Raw genomic sequence first — 27,148 nt, forward strand, 5'->3', positions numbered from 1 at the left:
CGATGCCTCTGTTCTTCATGTCTGTGCGAGGTCGGTGGTCTTCTCCATGGTGTTCCCCCCGATCTGATGGTCCGATTTTGGGTGAGGGTCTTTGATTTTAGCTACCTGTGGAATAATTGTGGTTTACTGTGTTTTCATTGTCGTGGGATCTTTCCATGGAATTCTGGTTGGTGCTGTATCCAGGCCTTGGGTCCCTGTTTCGTATGATGTCATTCAGCTCTTTGGCCAGAAGGCTGACCCCTAGTTTGTTCAGGTGCTTGCTGTTATAGAAGTGATGGTGATTTATGGAGGGGGGTACTGCCATAGGCACACCTGGCACAGATGTCATTATTACGGTTATGTCCATGCTGATGTTCTGTATGGTTTGGCTGGATATATCCTTTCTTGGGAGCTGAGATGACAGAATGATTTTGCTGTTTAGAAATTTTAGTTTTGCCATCCTTGCTAGTTGGGTCAGATGTTTTGGGATGTGCTGGTCTGGCAGATTGTGCCTGTGTGTATAATAATATGGTTTGAGTGGGTAAACCGTAACATAGTTATTAAGGTTGAAGGAAGACTTTAAGTCCATCTAGTTCAACCCACAGCCTAACCTAACATGCCCTAACATGTTGATCCAGAGGAAGGCAAAAAACCCCATGTGGCAAAAAAACCCCATGTGGCAACCGTGGATTATTGATAATCGCTGCCACCTGCTAAATAGTTGCACAGCAGATTTTTATCGACCCTTTTTCCTGGGGCTAGCCGTCATGCGGGTATTTCCCATTTGAGTCCATTATTGGGACGGGAGCAGAACTTTGCGATGTGGCTACTGATCGGGGTCTGTGCTGAAGATTATGAAAATTTTTAGTCCACCTCGCTTTTTGTTTTCCATGGAGTTGATTTTTTCCAGGTTGTGTCTTAGGCTATGTGCACACGATCCGGATTTGTTGCGGATCCGCAGCGGATTTTTCCGCACAGAAACGCTGCAGATCCGCACTGTGATCTACAGTACAATGTAAATAAATGGGTAAAAAAAGATGTGCAGATGGTGCAGAAAAATCAGTGGGAATTGCTGCGGATTTAGAAGAAGTTCATGTCACTTCTTTTGTGCGGATCTGCAGCGTTTCTGCACCCCTCCATGATAGAAATCCGCAGTGGCAAAAACTGCATAAAATCCGCTTCATTTCCACGGCAAATCTGCATAAAAACCGCGGCAAATCCGCAGCTGCTGATTCTGCCAGGAGATGCGGATTTTGTGCAGAAAATTCTGCACCACATTTCCTACGTGTGCACGTAGCCTTATAGTTTGCTCATTACAAGGTATAAAGTGATGAAAGTTCAGGTGCTCCTTTTCAGTGCTGCTTACTCCTAGGAATATATGTAAGTGTGTGTGTGATGTGAGGGGTTGACTCACTAAACTGCTTGCAGAGGTAAACACAGGATCGCCTCTTGTGGTAAATCACCTGCTGGTTTATTAAAGCACAGCATAAACCATAGCAGGTTGAGCAAAGTAAACGTAACCTTTCTTACCTAATGGCAAAACAAACATAAAGTTCAATAGAGTCCCTTTTTCCTGCAGGATTCACCTGCAGGTAACGGCAAAGTCCTTAGTGAGTAGGCATCCCCCCATCTGTGACCTACTCTCCTAAAAACCCATTCCTTATCATGGCTTATTAACCCCTTCAGCTCATGGCATGCTGGAGAGAAATTTATGGGTTTCTAGATCGTGGAAGCAACAATCTTCGTGACACACATCTCCCCTCACATACAGTGCACATACATATTTCCCCCCCTCTGGCCCAGAGCCGAGGGTTTCGGCACCTTCAGACACCAACGGGGATTCAGGAGAGAGTGTCCGTGTTACCATGTAACTTGCCTAGCCTAGGCTCTATGTGAGAAACTCAAATCTTGAAGGGCTAAGAACCATCTAGTGACCCTGGAATTCTTACCCTTCTCTCTTAACTAGAGTTGAGCGAATTTGTTCAGAATCGGTCGCCGAATCTGAATTTGCCATATTCGTGCCATATTGGTATCCTAGCAAATATAGGTAAACTGACTGAACAGCGATCTAGTCTGAACTGGTGCATAACCAAAAAAGATTTACATGGCAAATAGATCAATGGCTGCACTCAACTGTACTAAATCAAGGGAATGTGCGATACATGAAATGTGAATAGCATAATGGCTTGTGAATTCTATGAAAAAACACATGAGATGCTTAGCACAAAATTTGGCCCAAAATGTGAGCCCATCCACCATCGTCAAGGCAATCTCATGGATCGGATGGGTCCCTGACCTGTCTACCTAGTGTGAACGTTTACCTCTGGCTAATAACATGGTAAAGCCTGCATTTATAGGAAGGTCGGAACCAACTGTGTTTGGATGTATTTAAAAACGCTAACCTCACCACTGCAGATAATACCAAGCAGGGAACAGTGACAAACGCCAAAGGGACAAGGTGAAAATACAGCACTTAGCTTCCAGACACCGTTGTCAAGCTCCACACCGCAGATAGCATAGCAACAGGACTCCAAAAACCAGTTTGTGGCTGACCCCTGGGAGCTTCTTCTGCTAGGCTGGTCTCCAAAGATAAACTCAATCACCAACAGTCAGCTGATGCATCAGGTGACTATTTAACCCCTATCTGACCTCGGACGGGATAGTACGTCCGAGGTCAGATCCCCTGCTTTGATGCAGGGCTCCGCGGTGAGCCCGCATCAAAGCCGGGACATGTCAGCTGTTTTGAACAGCTGACATGTGCCCGTAATAGGCGCGGGCAGAATCGCGATCTGCCCGCACCTGTTAACTAGTTAAATGCCGCTGTCAATCGCAGACAGCGGCATTTAACTACCGCTTCCGGCCGGGCGGCCGGAAATGACGTCATCGCCGACCCCCGTCACATGACACAGGTCATATCCTCAGGTCGAGGGTTGTAATGTACCTCGCAGGTCCAAGTCTCTCAATGAGTTCATCCATGCTCGGCATCGGATACTCATCAAATCTGGACACCTTGTTCAGCCTGCAGTAGTTGTTTCAAAATCGCCACTTGCCATCGGGCATAGGCACGAGGACGATGGGACTCAACCATCCACTTTTTGACTCCTTGTTTGTTTGTTTGCAAACATAGGCGTGGGAGCTCCAAGGAATCCAAAACAACACAGTAACTGCAACTCTTCCCCTTCAAATATGTCCCTTCCGTCTCAAGTACCAAACGAAATTGTGATAAATACTCCAATAGGGTCAAAATGTCCTTTTTCACATACTTCAAAGTCTCAATTAATTTTGTTTGTTTGCACAAAATAAAGAAAATGCATCACCAAAACACAGTGTGCAGTGAATCTCTCTAGCCTTCATGATAGGCATCACGTGCGCCATCCTCCCCTGCAACTGGGTAACATTGTCACGGCCTCGGATACTTACCTGCCTTCTCCCATCCCTTGGCGCGCTCCCGACTCGGTCCCTCACCGCTCCTCCTCTGTCTTCCCGCACCTCATCTGCCGCTGGGTTCCCTGGGAAGTCGTGACCTGGTGGCTCCACCCCAACATGGCGGCGTCCATCGGGTATTTCTTTCCAGTGTCTTCCTAGGTAAGACGCCTGTGCTTCTTAGGGAATACGTTGCATTTCCTGCCAGCGCCTTCTCTATCCTCAGGCCCCTTTGGTCTTCCGTTCCAGCCTTGTGTCTCTGCCGTTCCTGCCTTGTGTCTCTGCCGTTCCTGCCCTGTGTCTCTGCCGTTCCTGCCCTGTGTCTCTGCCGTTCCTGCCCTGTGTCTCTGCCATGCCTGCCTTGTGTTTCTGCCATGCCAGCCTTGTGCCTCTGCCGCACTTTCCCTCGGTCTCTGCCATACCAGTCCTGTGTCTCTGACGTGCTTGCCTGGTGTCTCAGCCACACCAGTCCTGTGTCTCTGCTGTGCCTGTCCAGTATCTCTGCGGTGCCACTTTGGTGTGTCAACCGTACCAGTCTGGCATCAAGTCTTGTCTCCTAGTTCTCCCTGCATCTGTCCGTTTCCTTCAGTCCTCAGTCTCTTTTCCTCTCCTCCTTGTAGTCGCCCTTTTGGCTCTAGCAGTTGTCTCCATCCCCCTTGGGCCTGCTCCTAACACTCCTTGTCTAGGGGGTGGTTCCATCTGGCTCGCTCGCCCTCGGGGGCTCTAGAGCCACGACCCAGAGGGTCCACTCTCGGGTTCTTATTCTGAATCCTAATACACATGATCAATGACTCTCTGGTGCGGCGTGTCCTCGGCTTCCCAGATTTCCTTGGCAATGTCCAGGAGCCCTAGTGGATGTCTGCCATACAGGAGCTTGAACGGTGAGAAGCCAGTGGAGGCTTGAGGAACTTCTCAGATGGAGAAGAGCAGAAATGGAAGCAGTCCCAGTCTCGACCATCCTTCTCAATGACCTTCTTGAGCACGGCCTTTAATTTATTATTGAAGCACTCTACCAGGCCATCGGTCTGCGGATGGTAAATTGAGATTCACAGCTGGGTAATCTGGAGGGCTCCACACAGCTCCCTCATCACTTTGCTCATGAAGAGGGTTCCCTAGTCCATCAAAATCTCCTTTGGCATGCCCATCCTAGCAAAGATATGGACAAGCTCCCAGGCAATACTCTTAGCTGAAAAGTTCCTTAGTGGCACCGCTTCGGGGTACCGGGTCGCAAAGTCCATGACCACTAGGATGTATTGATGGTCCCATGCAGACTTTACTAGGGGACCTACTAGGTCCATGGCAATCCTTTCAAAGGGGACCTCTATCACAGGCAATGGGACTAAGGGACTTCGAAAGTGAGAAGTAGGAGCGGTTCTCTGACAGGTGGGGAAGGACCTACTGTATAATAATTTAGGATCTCCCGATAACATCCTGGCCAATAGAACCTCTGCATTACTCTCTCCTGAGTTTTTTTCCTACCCCCAGATGTCCCCCCAAAACATGGGAATGGGCATGTTTAAAACCCTCCACCGGTAGGGTCCTGGAACCAACAGCTGCTCCACTATCTCACCTTCCCTCAGTTTGGTCATCCAATACAATAAATCGACATTGACGGCAAAGTGTAGGAACCTGGTGTCAGTTCCTGGCTCTTGAGCAACCCCATTACATACGGTAACATTATCAAATGCCTTTTTAAGATGAAATTTGTAAATTGAGCAGTCCCAAATTTCTCTTCGGGAACTTCTAATTAAGGGAAGATGGGCTCCTCTGTCACCATCTTGTCCCCCTCTCCAGCGAGGACACATAGAGGAAACGTCTTCATTGTTTGTTTTTGATGGAGTCTCTTCCAGAGGGACCCATCGTTGTCCGGGACATTCTGTGCAGACCCCTTTTGCCACAAGTTCTAAAATAGTGAAAAATCCTGCTCCAGTATGACAGGATGTATCAAGTCTTTTACTTCCCGAACCTCATGGGACTTAGTACCACAGTCTGTGCCCATGGTCACTCTGGCTACGGGGTAGTCCTTGTCGTCTCTGTGTATACAGCGGATGTCCACAAACTTATTAGGGATCAACTGGTGGGGAAGTGTAGTACTGATTAGGGTCACTAGACTGCCAGAGGCCAAATTCCAAGAACCAGTTACACATTGACTGACACGGTACACGCCTGTAGCACCTTGACGGGTTAACAGTCCACACTGCAGGCCGAATAGGTGTAATAGAAGCAATGCCTGCCTAGGCTGTAGTCCATTGGTTCAGCGGACATATCACACCGCACGCTCCCCCCATTTGTGGGTCTAGACAACCTCTGTGGGGAGCGTTCCCTTTGGGTACCCCAGTATAGGGAAGCGGTGATGTCTGTTTCCCAAGGGATCTCTCAACAACCTGGTATCTCTCTACCAGGCTAACCAGGTCATCCGCATTCCAAGGGTCGCCCTGGGAAACCCAGGTCTGTATTGGCCTGGGAAGAGAGTGAATTAACCTGTCCATCACCACATGCTCGACCTTCTGGGCAGGAGTGTGTTAGTCTCTGACTGCAACCACTTTTGGACTACAAGACTAGCTGTTCTGTGCTACGTGTCTACATTGGACACTTCCTTTCTGAATCCTGTTCATACAGGTACTATACATATGACCAGGTTTTTAAATACATCAGATAGGGATTACATACATTAGTTAGGACTGCTCTAATACGTGTATACCTTGATGTTTGGTAGAGCGGCTTAATATACTTTTTTTTGCAAAAAAGTATTAACCAAATACCCTGTGTTTTTCCATCTTTTTACTAGCACTTGCTGTTCACTGATATTTTCTGCAACAGAGTATTTTTTGGTTTTACGGTGCCTTTTTGTGTTTCACTTTTGGACTAGGTGCAACAAACAAAACCCCTGCGAGCGAGGGGGTTTGTCTCCAGCATACGCCCACCAGTGGACTTGCTGAGCCCTAATGGACATTGTTACTCTCAGGCATGCCAAAGATTTCGGTCTTTAATTTGGCGTATTCTTTGACATCCTGTAGTGCTAAGTCATAATATGCCTTTTGGGGTTCGCCTGTCAAATATGGCGCCAGCCCCTCCACCCACTGCTCTCGTGGAAGTTTCTCCCTTTCAGCCACCCTCTCAAAAACAGTCAGAAAAGCTTCCACATCAACACCCCGGGGTCATCTTTTGCATGGCTCGTCTTACCACTTTTCGCAAGTTCGAGTCCTCACCCGGAGTTGGGGAGGAGACTGCCGGCATTCCATGAACTGCCTCTGCGAGGAGTCCCATTCACCGCATTAGCGCTTCCTTTTGCTGTCGCTGCTGCTGTTGTTGGAGTTGTGCTAAAAGTTTGTTTCCTGTTGCGCCGTTTGCTTTTGTTTATTGCCTAGCTGTTGCTGCTGTTGGACCTGGACCAGATGCTTGACTTGCTCCTCCATGCTGCCGGATGTTATTGCTGGATGGTGGATTTTACCCAGGACATGCAGTTTGTTCACAGGCGATATGTGTGTTCCTTGATCGTATGCCCGCATTCTCCACCACTAGTGAGGAATTGACTCACTCAGCTGCTTGCAGAGGTAAACACAGGAATGCCTTTTGTGGTAAATCACCTGCTGGCTTATTAAAGCACAGCATAAACCGTAGCAGGCGGAACAAAGTAATCATGGCCTTTTTGGCCTAATGGCAAAGCAAAACAAAGATAAAGTTCAATAGAGTCCTTTTTACTGCAGGATTCACTCGCAGGTAACACGCAAAGTCCTCAGCTCCTCCTGGAGTCTTTCCTCTCCAAACATGCAGCAGAGGAAAAAGAAAACAGTGGCTCAACATTTAACGCCCCAGCCACTGCCTTGAGGTGGAGATATGGTCAGTAGGTGTCCCACCCATCTCTGACCTAATCACCTAAAAAACCATCCCTTGTCATGGCTGTTTACCCCTTTGAGCAAATACCATGCTGGAGAGAACTTATGGGTTTCTAGATCACGGAAGAAAGCAATCTTCGTGACACATATCTCCCCTCACATACAGTGTTAGTGACCCTGTCGCATAATATAAATATATGTGTGTATGTGTGGTGACATGGGGGTCAGTGGGTGTCCTAGTCCGCTAACTGAAACTGCATGGACCAGGGCTCAACCCACCGAACGCCTTCTCTCCTTTTTTTTGTGGGCATAACACTATTCAGACAACACAGGGTGAGGGTAAAACAGCGTGGCAATACTTTATTGCTTCACAAAACAGGCAAATAGCACACAGAACAGTCTCAGCAAAATACCCAAGATGGTGGAAAATTACAGACTCTCACCCTTCCTGACTCGCCAGAATGAGATCAGTTATGACATCAGACCTTCCAGGGCGGACCTCCACCTGTGGCACCCACAGAGAGGAGGAAATGACAAGCTTGGGAAGATGACAGTCCATTGAGGTACAAGGCCAGGAGACCGGAGGGTCAAACCTTGGCTTCTCTGAACATCTTCATAAAGCCAGGTAACCGATGGGTCCCAATCTTGGCTTTCCCAAATGTATCCATGGGGATCAGGTGACTAGTGGGTCCAAATCCTGACTACCCCAAACGTATCCATGGGTTCAGTGATGGTCAACGGAGTAGATCTATATTCTTTCAGTCAGGGCCATGGTCTCCTAAGCTGGCATCAGGGTCGGACTGGGGCACCGGGACACCGGAGAATCCTCCGGTGGGCCCCGCCCCTAGCCCCTGCCTCCCTCATTTGTGCCTGCCCTGCATCATGCTCATAGCGTGCACCCAGCAGTGCACATGTTATTGCATAGTCGGCACCGCAGCGGCTGGCAGACTGCACAGGTGATGGGAAGTGCAGGAGCAGCTCCTTCACATCACCTGCTGCCGCTGCCATTCCTCTGCCAGGATAGCGGTGTGTGCCGACTCTCATTTCAGCCAGCACAGTCAGAGGAACAGCTGACTGTGAGGCTGAGAGCAGACAGCACACACAGCTGACCCGCAGTTAGTCACCAGTTTCCTGTGCTCTGTCCCTCTGCTCCTCTTCAGCAAAGCCCTGGACAGCAGTGTAAACGCTGATTGGCTGCAATTCAGCCAATCAGCGTTAGTTTTCTTTGTGTGAGCTCACAGCACAGCTCAGGCAAGGAGCTGTGCTGTGATTGGTCAGGAGTCCTACCCAAGCAGGCAGCATACAGCATGGCAGTGGAGCAGAGAGAGTCTGATGGCTGCAGTCAGTGTGACTGTAAGTAAATAACTATATAATGCCGGCACCCTGAGTAGATCTCCGGCCACAGAGGCAGTCAGGGGAGGGGGTCCCATGCATCCTAAAGGTGACACAGGGGTGGGGGCCCACAGTGATATTCTAATTTTCTTGTGGGCCCCCTCCCCCATTGTGTCAACGATCTCTATTTTAGTTTATGTGCACGCGTACTAAGGTCCACTGCGGATTTTTCTGCAGCGGATTTGATAAATCCGCAGTGGAAAACCGCTGCGGATTTACCGCGCTTTTTCTGCGTTTTCCCCTGCGGTTTTACAACTGCGGTTTTGTTGTAAAACCGCTGCGGAAAACGCAGAAAGAAGTGACATGCTGCGGAATGTAAACCACTGTGTTTCTGCACGTTTTTTTCCACAGCATGGGCACAGCGTTTTCTGTTTCCCATAGGTTTACATGGTACTGTAAACGCATGGGAAACTCCTGCTGACCCGCAGCTGCGGAAACGCTGCGGATCTGCAGCAAAATCCGCATCGTGTGCACATAGCCTTACTGTGGCTCCCCTTTCACTCTCTGAGCAGGCCCATAGGAAATTAGAGGTGAAATAGTGGGGGAGGGGGCCACAAGAAAATAGAGATGAAACAGTGGGGGAGGGGGCCCATAGGATATTGGGTGACTCAGTGGTGAAGGGGGTCCTCAGGTGATTAACACCTTTATGACATCTGCCTTAGGCTACTTTCACACTAGCGTCGGAATCTCCCCGTCGCAATGCGTCGGGCACAGATTCCGACGCTAGCGTTTAACGCACTGCACAACGGAGGCAGCGGATGCATTTCTCCGGCGCATCCGCTGCCCCATTGTGAGGTGTGGGAAGGTGGGGGCGGAGTTCAGGCCGCGCATGCGCGGTCGGAAAAAGTGGTCCGTCAGGAGCAAAAAACGTTACATGTAGCGTTTTTTGCTCCCGACGGTCCGCCAAAGCACGACGCATCCGTCTCACGACGGATGCGACGTGTGGCAATCCGTCGCAATGCGTCGTCAATACAAGTCTATGGGGAAAAAAACGCATCCTGCAAGCACTTTTGCAGGATGCGTTTTTTCTGCAAAACGACGCATTGTGACGGATTGCAGTTAACACTAGTGTGAAAGTAGCCTTACATGTATGGCGCACATTAAATGCCAGTGTCAATCTCTGACTGCAGCATATAACACATGCCAGCATGCGTGCGTATCATTCTCTCACCCATTGGTGCCCATGATGTGTTCGTGGGTCGCCGATGGGTTTTAATGACAGCCAGGGGTCTTCTTCCTGTAGCCGAGCTTTAAAGGAGACCATAATTTCTTCTATATGCAGGGATGCTGTGGCATCACTGTATATAATAGCACATGCGATCGGATAATCGCATCTTCATGTCCTCTGAGGCTATGTGCACACGTTGTGGATTAGGCTTATGAATTTCTGGTGCGGATTCTGCCTCTCCTGGCAGAAAACACACCTGCGGATTTGTCGCATTTTTTGTGCGGTTCCGCAGCGTTTTTTGTGCGTTTTTGCCCCTGCAGTTTTCTATAATGGAATGGGTACAAAAACGCTGCAGATTCACAAAAAAGAAGTGACATGCTACTTCTTTTAAACCGCAGAGTTTCCGCAGCGGATTTTCCGCAAAGTGTGCACAGCATTTTTTTTTTCTCATTGATTTACATTGTACTGTAAATCAATTGCGGATCTGCAGTGTTTCTGCACTGCATAAAATGCTGCGGATCCGCAGAGAATCCGCAACGTGTGCACATAGCCTAAGGAAAAAGAAAAAATAATCTCCAGCATGGATCTTCTAAAAAGTCAATTTATTGAAAACACTTTAAAATGCAAACATTTGCAAAAAAGAGAGATGGGGGTCCCAGGTGGTCAACGCCGACGCGTTTCGACCATCAGGTCTTAGTCATGGCATGAAAATGGAACCACATATTAACATTTTATACAACACAGAACACTAAAACAACAAGTGCTGAGATTAACCCTCCGTTACATACAATATTCGGACTAACGAGTTCACATACAATGTGCCTGTCAGGCGCCTGCTGGAAAAATACCTATAATATCTAATGTTTGCAATTTCAGTGCTCTAAAAGTGATCAGTGACCTTCATAGGGATGTAATAAAAGAGACTACACATAATCAGTTGCAAAAAAAAAACATTTACTTAACATAAAACTAATAACTATGAAATACAAACTTTTCAAAACTCCCGCCAAATAGTCCCCAGTTCGACTCTCTCAAAAAAATGTACAAAGAAAATTTTTGAACACAAACTTAATTTTAAGGTACCTTAAGTACTATTAAAAACATATTCAATCAGAAGTAGATGCTGAGGTTTCCCCAGAAAAGTCACACTTGCAGAGCAAATAGCAAGAATTACACACCATTTTTGCATGTGTCAGGCAAATTGCTTTATGCTTCTTGTTCTATTTAGTATTTTTATATTTTCCAATATAATATGATCCAACTTCTTCATCCTCACCACTGTCACCATCTTGCTCTGTTTCAGAATCCAGGACACATTCTTCCACCTCATCATGAGAATCAATCTCACTTTCCTCTCCTAAATCCTCATTCAGTGTGAGGTCTCTATCATCTAACAGCATGTTTGTTACTTCCTCAACATCAAGTTGTTTGGATAAATTGTACATTTTCCTCTCCATTTCAGCAGATAATCTGAAGCAAGAGAAGGAATATGTTAGGGAACTACTGTATATGCCTGAGTAGCACACTTTCTTTTATAAAATCTCCCTTATTTCTATGAAATATCCTCACATTTTGTGCTATACATTCATAAAACAAGCTAAATAAACTATTGTGATAAATAAAAACATAAAATACCAACCTTACTGAATGTGACGTATTCACATACAATGAGCCTGAGAGATCTGTGCAGCTATATCCTCTCCCCTGAAGCTCTGAAATCCAACTGTGATATCAGGTTTCACAGACCTTCAAGAGACAGGAGACTACCTGGAGGGAGGGGGTTTCCTCACAATCTGGTGAGGAAGGAGAAATGAAAGTAAAAGAGAAGCGCCTGTCAGATCAGTTGTATGTGACGGAGGGTTAAAACTCAGGTGGGCAATCAGAACATTCATTAGATTAACCCCCTGTGAACCGCAAAAGAGAAAGACATGTCTATGGAAAAAAAACACAACGGTGTATCAAAAAATTACATTAGCCGGAGTAATAGAACCAATTCACAGTGTGTACAATATTAAATATCACCTTCTTATGAAGAGGGGAAAAAAAAAAAAAAAACACAAAAAAAATAAATAAAAAAATGGATTATATGAAATAAAGATATGAAATTATTACATTAATCTAACTGCAAAATGAGGTCAAGACGTTTGTTCAGCCCTAAGGGCACCCTTGACTGTAGAGAAAATATCCAAAAGGATTCACGATTTAATATCTTACGTCTATGATCACCGCCTCTAGGGGGTTTATGCACTTTTTCAATAGCAGTCACTTTAATCATGCTGGTATTACCTGCATGGATTGTTTTGCAGTGGTGAGAGACTGCAGAAATGTTATGTGATGTATTATTAAGTGCAGATTCTGAGATATGCTTACAAAACCTTCTTTTTAGAGGGCCCACTGTGCAGCCCACATATTGCAGTTTACATAAGTCGCATTCTATCAAGTAAATGACACCTTCTGAGTTGCAATTCATGTGCGTTCGAATCGGATAAGTAATGCCTGTCACACTAGAGGTGAAACTAGTAGTTTTACTTACAAAATTACACGTTTTACACGGGTGGTGACCACATTTAAAAAAACCCTTATATGTTAACCAGGCACTATTTCCTGCAGTTAATTTACTGTGGAGATAAAGACTCGGAGATAGGATGTCACGTAAGGAAGGTGCTTTTTTGGCAAGATATCGTATGTGAGTACGATCTAAAATATGTGCTAGCTTCACATCACTATATAAAATAGGAACATACTTTTTCACAATTTGAATTATTTCTGCATACTGCGGACTATAAACTGTGGAAAAATTTATCGTACTCAGAGAGTGAGAGGCAGACTCTGTGTGTTTATTTTCATTAAGCCTTTTTCTTTTAATTTTTTTTTTTCATTTTATTATTATTCTTGTTGGGGTTCCTAGAAAGAGACCCTGGATCCTCATTATCACTCCATAATAAAGACTTCCTATCAATGTCTTTTGTCACTGATTTTGCTCTGTGTAGCATCCAATTAGGATATCCGCGATCTTTAAGTCTGAAAACTGCAGACTCAGTTTCCTGTGTGAATTGTGCAGCTGAACTACAATTTCTTTTAAGCCTGATAAATTCACCCACTGGTATATTCTTAATGACATGTTTTGGGTGACAAGAGTGTGCCTCCAAAATTGAGTTGCTGTCAGTAGATTTTCTATAAGGGGAAACAGCAACTAAGTTAGTATTTTCATTTACTGATAAGGAAATATCCAAATAATTGATAGAAGTCTTGGAGGTATTAAAAGTAAAGGAGAGATTAAAATAGTTATTATTCACGTATTTTATGAAATCCGTAATCAGCATATCATCCCCCTTCCAAATTATAATCAAATCATCGATATAGCGACCAAAAAATACAATATTATTAGAAAAGGGATTATTCTCATTGAAAATATATTTTTTCTTCCCAAACCGCTACTGTAATATTGGCTAATGAAGGGGAACATTTCCCTCCCATACTAACGCCCTTTTTTTGAATAAAAAACAACCGGTCAAATGAAAAATAATTATGGGTCAACAAAAAAGAAACTGAATCTATAATAAAAAATTGAATCTCCTGTTTGTATGTGCTGTACTTATTGAGAAAATATGACAGGCTGGTTAGAATGATATTATGTGGTATGGAAGGATATAAACCAACCACATCACAGGTGACCCATGTATAATGTGAAGACCACAAAAAGCCATCTAATGCGGCAATGACTGCTTTGGTATCTTTAATGTAACCCGGTAAATTGATCACTAAGGGTTGTAGAAAATGATCCACCCATTCTCCCAAATTTTCTGAGAGTGACCCTATACCAGAGATGATGGCTCTAAACGGAGGAGGAAAAACATTTTTATGAATCTTAGGGAACGCATGATATAAATAGGGATAACTGGATGTTTGATATTTAAATAATCATATATTTTTTGTGTAATAGCACCTGTGGATAGGCCATCTACTAATAATTTCTCTAAATGTATCTGAAATTCTTTTGTGGGATCATATGGAATTTGGGTGTAAGTAGAACAATCACTAAGAATGCGAAGATTTTCCACGTAATATAAACCAGCATTCAAAATAACTACCCCCCCCCCACCTTTGTCAGCCTGTCTGATCAATAAATCCTCATTATGGCGTAAATTACTTATGGCCTGTCTTTCCAAAACAGTCAGATTATCATGCACAAAATCTATGTTACTATCCAATTTCATTAAATCCCTCTCTACCAGTTCTTGGAAGGTGTCCAAGACAGTGGGTCTGGATTGTACTGGATAGAATAGAGCATTAGATGTACCAAAATCCTTATTCATATTACAGTCTTTTTCAAGTGAATGGGATTGCAAATCTCGTAAAATAGAATAATCCAAAAGTTCCTGAAAGGAAAAATTACCATATGGAAATACAGCATTGGTATATCCAGGAGGTTGCACAGTATCAGAAAAAGCAGTATCTTGTTCAAAGTGACATTTCAAGGTTAAGTTTCTGGCAAATTTGTTTACATCCAATAAAGTCCTAAATATGTCAAATTTTTTTTTGGACAAAAACCAAGTCCTTTTCCCAAAAGAGAAATTTCAGCTTCAGACAAAATATAGCTGGAAAGATTCCAGACTGGAAGTGTCAATACTTCCTCTGATTCCTGAGCGGGTAAGTTCTTACGTTTGTGCTTCCTCCCCGCCCTCCTCCGGCGTTTTTTGCTTTGCTGATGGCACCTGATCTCTCATTAAATGTCTCATTATGCCTGTTGGATCCAAACGATGCATCCGAAAAATCTTCTGAAGTATTATGATTTGAGCTGGATGAACCCATCGACTCATGAGATGCAGTGAAGCTGACCCTTCGCCCTTTATAATTGGAATCAAAGAAATCATGTTGCGGGCGTCTATTTCTTCTATTCCAGGTACGGGAGATTTTCCAGGTGTAAACTTGGTTCAATTCATAATCCCGTTTATCTCTCTGGAATTTGTCATGTTTAATATCAGCAACATCGGATGCATCGTTTGGATCCAAAACGCCGGAGGAGGGCGGGGAGGAAGCACAAACGTAAGAACTTACCCGCTCAGGAATCAGAGGAAGTATTGACACTTCCAGTCTGGAATCTTTCCAGCTATATTTTGTCTGAAGCTGAAATTTCTCTTTTGGGAAAAGGACTTGGTTTTTGTCCAAAAAAAAATTTGACATATTTAGGACTTTATTGGATGTAAACAAATTTGCCAGAAACTTAACCTTGAAATGTCATTTTGAACAAGATACTGCTTTGGGAAAATGGCCGCCGCGATCTCTTGTGCGCACGCGCGGCATCCCGCTGCCATTTTCCTGAAGCCCCGTGCAGCAGAGCACTACATCTGCGCACGCGCGGCCCCAGGAAGATGGCCGCCCCCACCGATGACAGGGGGTGATAGCGCAGATCGCGCGCTCCTTGTTCACGTGCCCACAGTGGATTAGTCACCTCAACGTGCGGACACCACTACGCCACCAACGTAAAGCTGAGGAAGAAACAGCGCTGTGAACACGCCCACCCGACCTGACCAGCCTGATTGACAGGCGAAAACGGCGACTTTGGTAATGTATTGCGCAGCGTAGGTGGGGAATCAGGGTACACTACATACACTATAGTAACGCACAGCGCAGGCCCTATTTAACAGTATTTATATCTCAATCTCAAAAAACGGGGTGACAGGTTCCCTTTAACCCCTTAAGCCCCGAGGGTGGTTTGCACGTTAATGACCGGGCCAATTTTTACAATTCTGACCACTGTCCCTTTATGAGGTTATAACTCTGGAACGCTTCAACGGATCTTGGCGATTCTGACATTGTTTTCTCGTGACATATTGTACTTCATTTTAGTAGTAACATTTATTCGATATAACTTGCGTTTATTTGTGAAAAAAACGGAAATTTGGCGAAAATTTAGAAAGTTTCGCAATTTTCCAACTTTAAATTTTTATGCCCTTAAATCACAGAGATATCTCACGCAAAATACTTAATAAGTAACATTTCCCACATGTCTACTTTACATCAGCACAATTTTGGAACCAAAATTTTTTTTTGTTAGGGAGTTATAAGGGTTAAAAGTTGACCAGCAATTTCTCATTTTTACAACACCATTTTTTTTTAGGGACCACATCTCATTTGATGTCATTTTGAGGGGTCTATATGATAGAAAATACCCAAGTGTGAGACCATTCTAAAAACTGCACCCCTCAAGGTGCTCAAAACCACATTCAAGAAGTTTATTAACCCTTCAGGGGTTTCACAGGAATTTTTGGAATGTTTAAATAAGAATGAATATTTAACTTTTTTTCACACAAAATTTATTTCAGCTCCAATTTGTTTTATTTTACCAAGGGTAACAGGATAAAATGGATGCCAAACATTGTTGTACAATCTGTACTGAGCACGCTGATAGCCCATATGTGGGAGTAAACCACTGTTTGGGCGCATGGCAGAGCTCGGAAGGGAAGGAGCGCCATTTGACTTTTAAATGCAAAATTGACAGGAATTGAGATGGGACACCATGTTGCGTTTGGAGAGCCACTGATGTGCCTAAACATTGAAACCCCCCCACAAGTGACACCATTTTGGAAAGTAGACACCCTAAGGAACTTATCTAGATGTGTGGTGACCACTTTGACCCACCAATTGCTTCACAGAAGTTTATAATGCAGAGCCGTAAAAATAAAAAATCATATTTTTTCACAAAAATGATCTTTTCGCCCCCAATTTTTTATTTTCCTAAGAGTAAGAGAAGAAATTGGACCTCAAAAATTGTTGGCCAATTTGTCCTGAGTACGCTGATACCCCATATATGGGTGTAAACCATTGTTTGGGCGTATGGCAGAGCTCGGAAGGGAAGGAGCGCCATTTGACTTTTCAATGCAAAATTGACTGGAATTGAGATGGGACGCCATGTTGCGTTTGGAGAGCCCCTGATGTGCCTAAACATTGGAACCCCTCACAAGTGACACCATTTTGAAAAGTAGACCCCTTAAGGAACTTATCTAGATGTGTGGTGAGCACTTTGACCCAACAAGTGCTTCACAGAAGTTTATAATGCAGAGCCGTAAAAATAAAAAATCTTATTTTTTCACAAAAATGATCTTTTCGCCCCCAATTTTTTATTTTCCCAAGGGTAAGAGAAGAAATTAGACCACAAAAGTTGTTGTGCAATTTGTCCTGAGTGCGACGATACCCCATATGTGGGGGTAAACCACTTTTTGGGTGCATAGCAGAGCTCGGAAGGGAAGGAGCGCCATTTGACTTTTCAATGCAAAATTGACTGGAATTAAGTTGGGACGCCATGTTGGTTTGGAGAGCCCCTGATGTGCCTAAACATTAAAACCCCCCACAAGTGACACCATTTTGGAAACTAGACCCCATAAGGAACTTATCTAGATGTGTTTTGAGAGCTTTGAACCCCCAAATGTTTCACTACAGTTTATAACGCAGAGCCGTTAAAATAATTTTTTTTTTTTTCGCAAAAATTATTTTTTAGCCCCCAGTTTTGTATTTTCACAAGGGTAACATAATAAATTGGACCCCAAAAGTTGTTGTCCAATTTGTCCTGAGTACGCTGATACCCCATATGTGGGGGGGAACCACTGTTTGGGCGCATGGCAGAGCTCGGAAGGGAAGGAGCGCCATTTGGAATGCAGACTTAGATGGATTGGTCTGCAGGCGTCACGTTGCATTTGCAGAGCCCCTGATGTACCCAAACAGTAGAAACCACCCACAAGTGACCCCATATTGAAACTAGACCTCCCATGGAACTTATCTAGATGTGTTGTGAAAACTTTGAACCCCCAAGTGTTTCACTACAGTTTACAACGCAGAGCCGTGAAAATAAAAAATCCTTTTTTTTCCCACAAAAATGATTTTTAGCCCCCCAAATTTTTATTTTCCCAAGGATAACAAGAGAACTTGGACCCAAAAAGTTGTTGTCCAATTTGTCTCGAGTACGATGATACCCCATATGTTGGGGTAAACCCCTGTTTGGGCGCACGGGAGAGCTCGGAAGTGAAGGAGCACTGTTTTACTTTTTCAATGCAGAATTGGCTGGAATTGAGATCGGACGCCATGTCGCGTTTGGAGAGCCCCTGATGTGTCTAAACAGTGGAAACCCCCAATTATAACTGAAACCCTAATCCAAACGCACCCCTAACCCTAATCCCAACTGTAACCCTAACCACACACCTAACCCTGACACACCCCTAATTCTAATCCCAACCCTAATCCCAACCGTAAATGTAATACAAACCCTAACCCTAACCCTAGCCCTAACCCTAGCCCTAACCCTAACCCTAATGGGAAAATGGAAATAAATACATTTTTTTTAATTTTATTATTTTTCCCTAAGGCTAGGTTCACATTGCATTAGGGAAATCCGTTTAGCACTAGCGGATTGCGCTAACGCAATGTCTTTTTAGGTGTCGTGTTTAGTGGTCGCGTTAACGTCCCCGCTCTGGAAGATCGGGGATCGGACCTCGGGCGCGCCGCGGACGCTGCAAGCAGCGTCTGAGGCGCGCCACAAAAGAACGGCACCTTGCTAGCGCGAGCCGAAAATGGCACGCTCTAGCGATGCGCTACACCCGAAAATCACATTGCTGTCAATGGTTGTGCTAACGGACCCGTTGCACGGCGTTAATTGTGACATTTTCGCCGTGCAACGCTGTCCGTTAGCGTTAACCCATTAACGCAATGTGAACCTAGCCTAACTAAGGGGGTGATGAAGGGGGGTTTGATTTACTTTTATAGCGAGTTTTTTATATCGGATTTTTATGATTGGCAGCCGTCACACACTAAAAGACGCTTTTTATAGCAAAAAAGTTTTTGCGTCTCCACATTTTGAGACCTATAATTTTTCCATATTTTGGTCCACAGAGTCATGTGAGGTCTTGTTTTTTGCGGGACGAGTTGACGTTTTTATCGGTTACATTTTCGGACATGTGACAGTTTTTGATCGCTTTTTATTCCGATTTTTTGTGAGGCAGAATGACCAAAAACCAGCTATTCATGAATTTCTTTTGGGGGAGGCGTTTATACCGTTCCGCGTTTGGTAAAATTGATGAAGCAGTTTTATTCTTCCGGTCAGTACGATTACAGCGATACCTCATTTATATCATTTTTTTTATGTTTTGGTGCTTTTATACGATAAAAGCTATTTTATAGAAAAAATAATTATTTTGGCATCGCTTTATTCTCAGGACTATAACTTTTTTATTTTTTTGGTTATGATGCTATATGGCGGCTCGTTTTTTGCGGGACAAGATGACGTTTTCAGAGGTACCATGGTTATTTATATCCGTCTTTTTGATCGCGTGTTATTCCACTTTTTGTTCAGCGTTATGATAATAAAGCGTTGTTTTTTGGCTCGTTTTTTTTTTTTTTTTCTTACGGTGTTCACTGAAGGGGTTAACTAGTGGGCCAGTTTTATAGGTCGGGTCGTTACGGATGCGGCGATACTAAATATGTGTACTTTTATTGTTTTTTTTGTTTTTTTTTTATGTAAAGAAATGTATTTATGGGAATAATATTTTTTTTTTCTGCTTTATTTAGGAATTTTTTTTTTATTTTTTTTTACAAGTGTGGAAATTTTTTTTTTTACTTTTTCACTTTGTCCCAGGGGGGGACATCACAGATCACCGATCTGACAGTGTGCACAGCACTCTGTTAGATCGGTGATCTGACATACAGCCGGGCAGGATTAGAGCTGCAGCTGCAGCCTGATCCTGACCCGGAAGTGCTCCCTGCAGGACCCGGATGCAGCCCGGCGGCCATTTTGGATCCGGGGACTGCAGGGAGAAGACGCTCGGTACACGGTGAGCACATCACCGTGTACCGATCGTCTCAGGGAAGCCCGCAGGGAGCCCTCTCCCTGCGCGATGCTTCCCTGCACCGCCGGCACACCGCGATCATCTTTGATCGCGGTGTGCCGGGGGTTAATGTTCCGGGAGCGGTCCGTGACCGCTCCTGGCACATAGTGCCGGATGTCAGCTGCGATAGGCAGCTGACACCCGGCCGCGATCGGCCGCGCTCCCCCCGTGAGCGCGGCCGATCGCATATGACGTACTATCCCGTCCATGGGAATTAAGTCCCAGGTCACCTGGACGGGATAGTACGTCATATGGGATTAAGGGGTTAATGAAAATAAACACACAGAGTCTGCCTCTCACTCTCTGAGTACGATAAATTTTTCCACAGTTTATAGTCCGCAGTATGCAGAAATAATTCAAATTGTGAAAAAGTATGTTCCTATTTTATATAGTGATGTGAAGCTAGCACATATTTTAGATCGTACTCACATACGATATCTTGCCAAAAAAGCACCTTCCTTACGTGACATCCTATCTCCGAGTCTTTATCTCCACAGTAAATTAACTGCAGGAAATAGTGCCTGGTTAACATATAAGGTTTTTTTTAAATGTGGTCACCACCCGTGTAAAACGTGTAATTTTGTAAGAAAAACTACTAGTTTCACCTCTAGTGTGACAGGCATTACTTATCCGATTCGAACGCACATGAATTGCAACTCAGAAGGTGTCATTTACTTGATAGAATGCGACTTATTGTAAACTGCAATATGTGGGCTGCACAGTGGGCCCTCTAAAAAGAAGGTTTTGTAAGCATATCTCAGAATCTGCACTTAATAATACATCACATAACATTTCTGCAGTCTCTCACCACTGCAAAACAATCCATGCAGGTAATACCAGCATGATTAAAGTGACTGCTATTGAAAAAGTGCATAAACCCCCTAGAGGCGGTGATCATAGACGTAAGATATTAAATCGTGAATCCTTTTGGATATTTTCTCTACAGTCAAGGGTGCCCTTAGGGCTGAACAAACGTCTTGACCTCATTTTGCAGTTAGATTAATGTAATAATTTCATATCTTTATTTCATATAATCCATTTTTTAATTTATTTATTTATTTTTTTTTTTCTCTTCATAAGAAGGTGATATTTAATATTGTACACACTGTGAATTGGTTCTATTACTCCGGCTAATGTAATTTTTTGATACACCGTTGTGGTTTTTGTTCCATAGACATGTCTTTCTCTTTTGCGGTTCACAGGGGGTTAATCTAATGAATGTTCTGATTGCCCACCTGAGTTTTAATCTCAGCACTTGTTGTTTTAGTGTTCTGTGTTGTATAAAATGTTAATATGTGGTTCCATTTTCATGCCATGACTAAGACCTGATGGTCGAAACGCGTCGGCGTTGACCACCTGGGACCCCCATCTCTCTTTTTTGCAAATGTTTGCATTTTAAAGTGTTTTCAATAAATTGACTTTTTAGAAGATCCATGCTGGAGATTATTTTTTCTTTTTCATTGCTGGCTCTGGACTACGCCCTTGACCAAGGCGGCTCCGTGCATGGACATCATTGCACTGTTGAGGGATTGGTGAGCTGACTTATTTTCTTCCCATTTTTTCCTTTTTCCCTATTTTTGCACATAGCCTAAGGGGGCTAACTGTACCAGTGAAAGGTAAAAAGAAAATAAAAAAATTCCTAAAAGTTCAAATCACCCTTTTTATCCCATTGAAAATAAATATATTTTAAAAATAAAAAACAACAAATATTTGGTATTGCTGGGTTCAGAAAAGTCAGATCGATCAAACTATAAAAACAATTAACTTGATCAGAAAACACCGTAAAAAGAAACAAATGCCAAATGTCCTTTTTTCTGTTCGCCACAATTCCACAAAAAAGCTATAACAAATGATGAAAACATTACATCTATCCCAAAATCGTACTAATAAAAACAATGTCTCGCCCCCAACAGAAAGCTTCCCTGTGTGTAATAAAATACGCAGCAGTCGCCGTCTTCTGCCGCTGTGTCGTTGCTTGTGTCTTCATTGCAGTGGAATATGGCCACCGGTAAGTATTTTACTACACACACTGGACCTACCTTACTGCTCTCCTGTGTAGTGTAGTATATAGAGGATGTGTCAGCTCTCCCGTGTGGTGTAGTATATAGAGGATCTGTCAGCTCTCCCGTGTGGTGTAGTATATAGAGGATCTGTCAGCTCTCCCGTGTGGTGTAGTATATAGAGGATCTGTCAGCTCTCCCGTGTGGTGTAGTATATAGAGGATCTGTCAGCTCTCCTGTGTGGTGTAGTATATAGAGGATCTGTCAGCTCTCCTGTGTGGTGTAGTATATAGAGGATCTGTCAGCTCTCCCGTGTGGTTTAGTATATAGAGGATCTGTCAGCTCTCCCGTGTGGTGTAGTATATAGAGGATCTGTCAGCTCTCCTGTGTGGTGTAGTATACAGTGCCTATAAGTAGTATTCAACCCCCTGCAGATTTAGCAGGTTTACACATTTGGAATTCACTTGGCATTGTGACATTTGGACTGTAGATCAGCCTGGAAGTGTGAAATGCACTGCAGCAAAAAAGAATGTTATTTCTTTGTTTATTTTTTTTTTAAATTGTGAAAAGAATTTTCAGAGGGTCATTTATTATTCAACCCCTCAACCCACCAGAATTCTATTTGGTTCCCCTAAAGTATTAAGAAGTAGTTCAGGCACAAATAACAATGTGCTTCACATGTTTGGATTAATTATCTCTTTTTTCCAGCCTTTTCTGACTATTTAAGACCCTCCCCAAACTTGTGAACAGCACTCATACATGGTCAACATGGGAAAGACAAAGGAGCATTCCAAGGCCATCAGAGACAAGATCGTGGAGGGTCACAAGGCTGGCAAGGGGTACAAAACCCTTTCCAAGGAGTTGGGCCTACCTGTCTCCACTGTTGGGAGCATCATCCGGAAGTGGAAGGCTTATGGAACTACTGTTAGCCTTCCACGGCCTGGACAGCCTTTGAATGTTTCCTCCTGTGCCGAGGCCAGGCTTGCCCGAAGAGTCAAGGCTAACCCAAGGACAACAAGGAAGGAGCTCCGGGAAGATCTCATGGCAGTGGGGACATTGGTTTCAGTCAATACCATAAGTAACGTACTCCACCGCAATGGTCTCCGTTCCAGACGAGCCCGAAAGGTACCTTTACTTTCAAAGCGTCATGTCAAGGCTCGTCTACAGTTTGCTCATGATCACTTGGAGGACTCTGAGACTGACTGGTTCAAGGTTCTCTGGTCTGATGAGACCAAGATCGAGATCTTTGGTGCCAACCACACACTTGACGTTTGGAGACTGGATGGCACTGCATACGACCCCAAGAATACCATCCCTACAGTCAAGCATGGTGGTGGCAGCATCATGCTGTGGGGCTGTTTCTCAGCCAAGGGGCCTGGCCATCTGGTCCGCATCCATGGGAAGATGGATAGCACGGCCTACCTGGAGATTTTGGCCAAGAACCTCCGCTCCTCCATCAAGGATCTTAAGATGGGTCGTCATTTCATCTTCCAACAAGACAACGACCCAAAACACACAGCCAAGAAAACCAAGGCCTGGTTCAAGAGGCAAAAAATCAAGGTGTTGCAGTGGCCTAGTCAGTCTCCTGACCTTAACCCAATTGAAAACTTGTGGAAGGAGCTCAAGATTAAAGTCCACATGAGACACCCAAAGAACCTAGATAACTTGGAGAAGATCTGCATGGAGGAGTGGGCCAAGATAACTCCAGAGACCTGTGCCGGCCTGATCAGGTCTTATAAAAGACGATTATTAGCTGTAATTGCAAACAAAGGTTATTCCACAAAATATTAAACCTAGGGGTTGAATAATAATTGACCCACACTTTTATGTTTAAAATTTATAAAAATTTAACTGAGCAACAAAACTTTTTGGTTTGTAAGATTTATGCATCTGTTAATAAATCCTGCTTTTGTTTGAAGTTTGAAGGCCCTAACTTATTTGCATCTTATTAAACCTGCTAAATCTGCAGGGGGTTGAATACTACTTGTAGGCACTGTATAGAGGATCTGTCAGCTCTCCTGTGTGGTGTAGTATATAGAGGATCTGTCAGCTCTCCTGTGTGGTGTAGTATATAGAGGATCTGTCAGCTCTCCCGTGTGGTGTAGTATATAGAGGATCTGTCAGCTCTCCTGTGTGGTGTAGTATATAGAGGATCTGTCAGTTCTCCTGTGTGGTGTAGTATATAGAGGATCTGTCAGCTCTCCTGTATGGTGTAGTATATAGGGGATCTGTCAGCTCTCCCGTGTGGTGTAGTATACAGAGGATCTGCCCCCTCTCCCGTGTGGTGTAGTATATAGAGGATCTGTCAGCTCTCCCGTGTGGTGTAGTATATAGAGGATCTGTCAGCTCTCCTGTGTGGTGTAGTATATAGAGGATCTGTCAGCTCTCCCGTGTGGTGTAGTATATAGAGGATCTGTCAGCTCTCCCGTGTGGTGTAGTATATAGAGAATCTGTCATCTCTCCTGTGTGGTGTAGTATATAGAGGATCTGTCAGCTCTCCCGTGTGGTGTAGTATATAGAGGATCTGTCAGCTCTCCTGTGTGGTGTAGCATATAGAGGACCTGTCAGCTCTCCTGTGTGGTGTAGTATATAGAGGATCTGTCAGCTCTCCTGTGTGGTGTAGTATATAGAGGATCTGTCAGCTCTCCTGTGTGGTGTAGTATATAGAGGATCAGTCAGCTCTCCTGTGTGGTGTAGTATATAGAGGATCTGTCAGCTCTCCTGTGTGGTGTAGCATATAGAGGACCTGTCAGCTCTCCTGTGTGGTGTAGCATATAGAGGATCTGTCAGCTCTCCTGTGTGGTGTAGCATATAGAGGACCTGTCAGCTCTCCTGTGTGGTGTAGCATATAGAGGACCTGTCAGCTCTCCTGTGTGGTGTAGTATATAGAGGATCTGTCAGCTCTCCTGTGTGGTGTAGTATATAGAGGATCTGTCAGCTCTCCTGTGTGGTGTAGCATATAGAGGATCTGTCAGCTCTCCTGTGTGGTGTAGCATATAGAGGACCTGTCAGCTCTCCTGTGTGGTGTAGTATATAGAGGATCTGTCAGCTCTCCCGTGTGGTGTAGAATATAGAGGATCTGTCAGCTCTACTGTGTGGTGTAGTATATAGAGGATCTGTCAGCTCTCCTGTGTGGTGTAGTATATAGAGGATCTGTCAGCTCTCCCGTGTGGTGTAGTATATAGAGGATCTGTCCCCTCTCCCGTGTGGTGTAGTATATAGAGGATCTGTCAGCTCTCTTGTGTGGTGTAGTATATGGAGGATCTGTCAGCTCTCCTGTGTGGTGTAGTATATAGAGGATCTGTCAGCTCTCCCGTGTGGTGTAGTATATAGAGGATCTGTCCCCTCTCCCGTGTGGTGTAGTATATAGAGGATCTGTCAGCTCTCCTGTGTGGTGTAGCATATAGAGGACCTGTCAGCTCTCCTGTGTGGTGTAGTATATAGAGGATCTATCCCGTGTGGTATTTTTAAACTGCATGGTGGGCCCCAAGAATGATTTTTCTCTGGTGGGCCCAAGGTACTCCAGTCCGACGTTGGCTGGCATCCTGTAGAATGTGAAATCTGTGTCCCTCGTGATGGAGCCATGATGTTCTGGCTTCTTTCCTGTATAGTGTCCTTGGCTGTGGTGTTGTAAAGAGTCTCTGGTTCTTTGGATCTCTGGATCTTTTAGATGCTTGGATGTCTTGTTACAGAGGTATATCCCATTTTTATAGTTCACAACTGTTCGTCACCCCTTTGTAGATGATGGTATGAAGAAGTTAACCAGCATTGTTTGATTATTTATAGTTTATCCTTCAATATTTGCAAGTGAACAATCTGCATGGCCTGGTATAATGTATAATCAATTTATCAGCAAATATCCATTGTTCAACGACCCTGCATCCCTTTTTTGCAAAGATAACAGTGCAGCAAACTGTAGGAGCTGATATGAGAGATAAATAACCATATATCAATTTATCCTACAAGAAGAGTCAATATAAAGATAAGTTTATGCCTTCTGGCTTACTGAAAATAGACGTCTGGACAATTAACCCCTTCATGACCTTGGGAATTTTCATTTTTCCATGTTCGTTTTTCACTCCCCTCCTTCCCAGAGCCATAACTTTTTTATTTTTCCGTGAATTTGGCCATGTGAGGGCTTATTTTTTGCGGGACGAGTTGTACTTTTGAACGACATCATTGGTTTTAGCATGTCGTGTACTAGAAAACGGGAAAAAAATTCCAAGTGCGGTGAAATTGCAAAAAAAGTGCAATCCCACACTTGTTTTTTGTTTGGCTTTTTTGCTAGGTTCACTAAATGCTAAAACTGACTTGACATTATGATTCTCCAGGTCAGTACGAGTTCATAGACACCTAACATGACTAGGTTATTTTTTATCTAAGTGGTGAAAAACAATTACAAACTTTGCTAGAAAAAAAAAAAATAATTGCGCCATTTTCCGATACTCGTAGCGTCTCCATTTTTCGTGATCTGGGGTCGGTTGAGGGCTTATTTTTTGCGTGCTGAGATGACGTTTTTAATGATAGCATTTTGGTGCAGATACGTTTTTTTGATCGCCCGTTATTGCATTTTAATGCAATGTCGCGGCGACCTAAAAAACGTAATTCTGGCGTTTCGAATTTTTTTCTCGCTACGCCGTTTAGCGATCAGGTTAATGCTTTTTTTAATTGATAGATCGGGCGATTCTGAGCGCGGCGATACCAAATATGTATAGATTTGATTTTTTTTTTTATTGATTTATTTTGATTGGGGCGAAAGGGGGGTGATTTAAACTTTTATATTTTTTTTTTACTTTTTTCACTTTTTTTTTTACTTTTTTTTTTTTTTTTACTTTTGTCATGCTTCAATAGCCTCCATGGGAGGCTAGAAGCAGGCACAGCACGATCGGCTCTGCTACATAGTAGCGATCTGCTGATCGCTGCTATGTAGCAGAAATGCAGGTGTGCTGTGAGCGCCGACCACAGGGTGGCGCTCACAGCCACCGGTCATCAGTAACCATAGAGGTCTCAAGGACCTCTATGGTTACAATGGAGACGCATCGCCGACCCCCGATCATTTGACGGGGTCGGCGATGACGTCATTTCCGGCCGCCCGGCAGGAAGCGGTAGTGAAATGCCGCTGTCTGCGATTGACAGCGGCATTTAGCTAGTTAATAGGTGCGGGCAGATCGCGATTCTATTGCTGTTCAAAACAGCTGACATGTCCCGGCTTTGATGCGGGCTCACCGCGGAGCCCTGCATCAAAGCAGGGGATCTGACCTCGGACGTACTATCCCGTCCGAGGTCAGATAGGGGTTAAAGTAAAATGCAGTGTTGTCACAGTATGTATATGTACACAGCTCAAATAAATAAAGGAAACACATACACAACAGAATATGATTCCAAGTAAATCAAACTTCTGTGAAATTAAACTGTCCACTTAGGAAGCAACACTGTTTGACAATCAATTTCACATGCTGTTGTGCAAATGGAGTA

General features: G+C 44.1%; 1 protein-coding gene across 9 annotated transcripts in view; it reads left to right on the plus strand.

Moving 5' to 3' along the window:
- Nucleotides 1–27,148, plus strand: part of CEP128 (centrosomal protein 128) — a 264,011-nt gene that overhangs the window by 46,723 nt on the left and 190,140 nt on the right. The window lies entirely within an intron of this gene.

This window comes from Ranitomeya imitator, chromosome 1 (genome assembly GCF_032444005.1).
Source record: "Ranitomeya imitator isolate aRanImi1 chromosome 1, aRanImi1.pri, whole genome shotgun sequence".
In the NCBI taxonomy this organism is placed as follows: domain Eukaryota; kingdom Metazoa; phylum Chordata; class Amphibia; order Anura; family Dendrobatidae; genus Ranitomeya; species Ranitomeya imitator.